General features: G+C 35.6%; 1 protein-coding gene across 4 annotated transcripts in view; it reads right to left on the minus strand.

Annotated features, from left to right (window-relative positions):
• The window catches only part of LOC131530798 (GTPase IMAP family member 9-like), a 37151-nt gene extending 33235 nt beyond the window's left edge, over positions 1–3916 (minus strand). For all 4 annotated transcript variants that reach the window (XR_009268487.1, XR_009268485.1, XR_009268484.1 and 1 more), the window contains exon 1: positions 3691–3916. The gene's annotated coding sequence lies outside the window, so the exon portion shown is untranslated. The remainder of the gene's footprint in view (positions 1–3690) is intronic.
• Between the last annotated feature and the right edge of the window lie 2084 nt (positions 3917–6000).

The following is a 6000-nucleotide window of genomic DNA, read 5'->3' on the forward strand; positions in this document are numbered from 1 at the left end:
GAAAGCTAAATGAGTCCGCGCCGGTTCTGCTCTGCATACGTGTAACGCACATGGACTGCATACGCACTACGTCAGGCTGGTAGAGCAGGACTAGATGGAAAACACAGCACAAACAGACAAGAACACACAACAAGACACCACTCAAGACCACAAAACATCAACTCAGCACAACACAAAGACAAACAACATGATGTAATAAAAGGGAGAAAATAACACAAAAAAGAAGAAATGAAAAACTAAACAATTAAAACAAATAAGTAAAGGAAATATCTAAGATTAGATGAACCATATCAAATCCAAGCAATAACGAGAATACAAGACTAGAAAGGAGACTGATGAAGAACTAAAGAAAACATTACAATTAAATATGAGCAAGATAACTGAAGATCAAGAGCAAAAAAACTAAAGTGAGAAATCAAGAGCAAAAAAACTACAGCAAGGACACACAATCACAGCAAATAACAGGTCAAGACTGGAAAACAGGAGCAGCAAGTCAGTTACTGTCACTATGGCACAAGACAAACCAGCCAACACAAGAGGAAGAAACAGCACAATATAAAGAGAGGAAAGCACACGAGGGCCAGGTGAGCACAATTAATGAAATGAGAACAAGACAAGGGTTAAATAAGAGAGCGTGACCAAGAGAAGAAAGGAGGTGGAACACATGGCAGACACAAAGAAAGACAAAGCAATGTGTTAAGACACAAGACAAAGAAAGAGACATTAAAGAGACAACACAGAGAAAGTCTGCCTCCCGCGAGAAGCTGAACTGGACCTCAACCGTCACCCACCGAGCGAAGCGTCACTATTGATCTTCACTGTCAGTGAGAGATATAAAGCAGGTATTCGCTATGGTAAGAGTGACTCAGCTGAGCAAGGGTGAGTGAGAGCGTCCCACCCCCGGACGCCCTGATCCTTCCCATAGATATGGTGTGGAGGGACACCACTCAACATCACCATCCAAGACAGCGATCCCGCGGGAAACTGAACACAGAGGCCCATTGGTCACCCACTGAGGTGCTTCATCAAGCTCTGTGATGAGTGAAGCTGTAATGCAAAGACTACCAATTCTCTGAGATGTTGGCTTCTGATAGGACGTCCTGTCAGACGCATGCAGTGTGTATACAGTGTTTCTTTTTTTCTGCACCCATGTTAACGGATTAGAGAAGGTGTGCCCAATAGGTCGATCGCAAAAGCAATGCTGGTAGATCACACATCTTTTAAACACGCATTTGTTTATACGTGATGTAAATAATATACTGATTGTGCAGTATCTGGAGATTCATTGATTGTAACAAAACTTATGAGATCACGATGAACAATTAAAAGGAGTGACAGCTGTCATCTCCAATAACGTTTTGGGAAGCGTGGCACATAGCGCAGTTGCGCTTTGTTTGTCCTGAGTTCGAGTCCCGGCTCGTGGACCTTTCCCGATCACACCCTGGTGTTTTCAATGTAATGTTAAAATTGAAGAATATTATAATTGAGCCAACACAAGAGGAAGAAACAGCACCATATAAAGAGAGGAAAGCACACGAGGGCCAGGTGAACATAATTATTGAAACGAGAACAATGGTTCAAGTCAAATTGGATAGATCATATCTACGAGTTAAACGCACATGAACGCCACCACAAAGTTGTTATTACGAGTGGGAAACTCAATTTTCTTTAAGCCCTGAGTTTCCGAGTTGTGGCCGTGTCAGTGAGAAAACGTGTCGGATGCAATCTATAGCCAAAGACTATAGATATGCAGCATCTGCATTGACGATAAATTTGTTGAAATGAATAAAATTATTTTTTTTGGAATGTACAATAAAACAATGTTACATATACAAAATATTATATTATCGTATAATTACCATAGAATATATAATGATTCAGTTTACATCAGTTTCATAAATTGAATAAAAACAGAAAAAGCAAAAACACAATGATGCACATTCTTTATTCATCATTTTCTAGATGTAGAGTTAATTTATTTTTTTTTCATTTTATGTAGAAAAATTAAATAGCCATCTTGTTCCAACCAAAGTGACTTTAACGCACCTGATGTTGTAATTATGACTTGTGAACTCGTAAGTACAAACGCAGCATAAGACAAAGATTAAACAAGAGAGCGTGACCAAGAGAAGAAAGGAGGTGGAGCACATGGCAGACACAAAGAAAGACAAAGCAATGTGTTAAGATACAAGTCAAAGAAAGAGACATTAAAGAGAGACAACACAGAGAAAGTCTGCCTCCCGCAAGAAGCTGAACTGGACCTCAACCGTCACCCACCGAGCGAAGCGTCACTATTGATCTTCACTGTCAGTGAGAGATATAAAGCAGGTATTCGCTATGGTAAGAGTGACTCAGCTGAGCAAGGGTGAGTGAGAGCGTCCCACCCCCGGACGCCCTGATCCTTCCCATAGATATGGTGTGGAGGGACACCACTCAACATCACCATCCAAGACAGCGATCCCGCGGGAAACTGAACAGAGGAGTTAAACTGTAATTCAAAGACTACCAAAGACTACAGATGCTGGCTCCTGATAGGACAACCTGCTTTTGTATTATTATACATATTATTAAAGCCATTATTGTATAAAATTAGAAAAGCATGAAATCGATATTACAAAAATTAGAATGAATTTTTAATTTTTGGATGAACTTTAATTAAATTTCATACTAATATATATATATATATATTTTTTTCATATTTATTATTTTTTATTGAAATGATAATCTATAAAAAACTGCCAGTAGGAAGCGGTAAAATGTCTTAATGAATAAATCATCAGGCATTTATTTATTCATTTGATTCTTTCAAAAACTGATTCATTCAGGAATGAAGTAAATCTTTATGAATGCTTAATTGAATTATTGGTTCACCCCATTGGTTCAAAATGCGGATTCATTCAGAAATTGTGTTTTTGTGTGCTTGGAGAGGCACAACACTTGTGATGTGGTTTTAATAGGTAATATTTGCATCGGCTAAGTGAGGAAAAAAAACAGTATTGTGTTTAAAATATAACACTATTTTAACTTATTTACTGTAACTCCTTTATGAAATCACTTTTGCACTCGCGCTATTGGGGACAAAACAGCACTGGTGAAATATAAATATGAGACAAAAATTCATACAACAGCATTTTTTTTTTTTTAGCATATCTTGGGGGCACATAACTGCATTTACGGACTACATAGTTGTCCTGCATCACGTTTGCAAACAGTCAACTGTAAGAAATATAAGATGAGGTCTAGGGGAGGGGCGGAGAGTTATTTGAATCCCTTATTTTTCAGTAACTAATTAATTAAGGTTGTTACAGTTCTTGCTGTGATCGGGCCTGACGCGAGAGCTTTCATTTAATACTCAAAAATGGCGCCTGCCTCTCTCTCGCGATGCTGATTGGTTGATGAGAATCGCATCTTTTAAATTGTCATGACCCCATTGTTTTGTTTTTTTAATCATTGCAAAATTCCTTGAGGTTCACATTGATGTTGACGAAACAAACCCTCATTATTATTGTTTTTAATGGGTAAAGTTAACTAAAGGCCACTGTTATGATTGTCTACATCATTCGATAGGAAGAAATATCATCCACTATATTAACCTAATTTACCAACACCCCATTGTGTTTTAATTTTCAAACATTATGCATACAATACATGGTCATTTACAGACAAAGCACTGTGAAATTGTTTACTTACTCACTGCAATGCAGCTGCTGTCAGATTCAATAGTTGGCTACTTCATCTTTAACGAATGTTTCTTCGCGAACTCTCCAGTACACTGTACCTCGTGTTCAAAACAATCTGTAGTCAAATACCTCCAACAATGGCCTGGGCAATTAAAAATAATCCACTCCTTCCCAATACTGCGATCCGAGGTCTGTACAGAGACTTCACAATGAACTGTGAAGCAGGCGCGAAGCGAATAAACACATGTGGGCGTGGCCTATGGTGGGACAATGTGATAAAATGATTGGTCGATGCCTTGTCATGTCCAAATATGGTCAAGTAGTGAGACGGGTCTGGCATGCACTTGCATTTTCAGACTTGGCCTGCGTCCCGATGTGCATACTATCCATCCTAAATTCTATGTGATGGTAGTAATTTTCAATATTATTGAGTGTGGATAGTATATTGGGACGCAGGAGGGGGTTCAGCGAAAAATCGGCAGCTGTCAGCAGGAAGCCAGTGGCAGCCAAAGGCACCTGCCATTAAAACCGGATGTCAGCTGTCGCTAAAAACCAGCGGCAAGAAGACAAATAATATATCAGTTTATAACAAATGTTAATACTTATTTAATTAAGTACATATTATTCAGTATTGTGTATTCTTTGATAAAAAGGTTTATCAAATATAAAGAAAAAATTATTTTGGCTAAACGTTAAATTCCAACTGTGTGTGTGTGTGTGTGTGTGTGTGTGTGTAATGTAGTATGTACATATACTGTGTGTGTGTATATATATATATATATATATATATATATATATATATATATATATATATATATTAGATTAGATTACATTAGATTCAACTTTATTGTCATTACACAAGTACAGGTACAGGGCAACGAAATGCAGTTTAGGTCTAACCAGAAGTGCAATAGCAGCAAGTGCAGGATATACAATGGTTGAATAAGTGCAGGACAAGGATATGTACTGAATATATGTATAAATATATATAGAAAGATGGTTATTACTATAAACAGAATTTACAGGTGAATATGTACTATCAATATAATATAATATACAGATGGCTATTACTATAAACAAAGTGTAAAAGTGCAGTGGAAGTGATTAGACGTACGGTGCAAAATGCAAATGTAAACATTTGATAATGTAAATAACAGTCGGCAGTGCAAATGAGCATAATCCAATTTAGGTATGGTAGTGCAAGATACAAAAGTAAACAGTTGTTACTGTAATAAAAATTTACATTCAGTAGTGCAAATAAGGCAGATGTGAGGTAGGAGAGAAGAGTTAATAATATATGAGGAAGTGGATCAACGGGGGTTAGAGTTCAGTAAAGAGACAGCTCTGGGGAAGAAACTGTTCTTTAATCTGCTGGTCCTGGTCCAGAGGCACCTGAAACCGGATATATTTTATATATATAAAAAAGTGTGTGTGTACGTACATACCCAGGTAAAAAAATATATATACTTAAATTGTGCTTTTTCACACAGACTTTATATATTTAAATTATGCTAAGTGCATATTAAATGTATTATTCTGAAACAATTTTAAGTATATTAAGTGTATTTCAAGATATGTTTAAGTTCAATTTTAATCTATTTGCAATATATTTAATATATTGAAATTGTGTTAAAATGGAACCACTTTAAGTATATTTAGTACAATTTAAGTGTATTTCTTAAAATACATTTAAAATGTACTTTTAATACTTCATGAACTACAGTTAGAGTATATTTGAAGCATCGTTTTAATGTAGTTCAAGTACATTTCAATTGTATTTCAGCTCATTAGAAATGCATTAGCATTACACTACTAGTATATTATAAAGCTGTTTTTCACACGTACACGCTTTGATATCTAGAAAACTTTAATGTATTATATATTGTTGTGTACATTACAAATATTCATAAAGTACATTTAAAAAAGTACAGCAGCATATACTGTATACCTTGGTGAAAAAAGAAAAAACATACTATTAAATGTATTAAAAATGCACTTGAAATACAAGTATGTTTATAGTATTTGTATTACTACTTACATACTCAAGTACATTTTTAAAAATTATACAAAAAACATAATAAATTTAAAAAGACTGAAATGCTATGGCAGAGCTATCTTATCGATTTGTAGAACATTTCAGTTATACCTGTATTACTGAAAAGTACAGAATTTTACATCAACGAATAAATAAAAGTTACAATGCAATTTTCTGAAGAAAAAATAAATAATTCACTGAAAAACAAAGTGCAGAAGTAAATAGCTGTGTGTGTGCAAAGACTGAAAATGAAGATTATAAAGTTCAAGCAACAGAATAGGGAGG

Source organism: Onychostoma macrolepis, chromosome 22 (assembly GCF_012432095.1).
Source record: "Onychostoma macrolepis isolate SWU-2019 chromosome 22, ASM1243209v1, whole genome shotgun sequence".
NCBI classification, from domain to species: domain Eukaryota; kingdom Metazoa; phylum Chordata; class Actinopteri; order Cypriniformes; family Cyprinidae; genus Onychostoma; species Onychostoma macrolepis.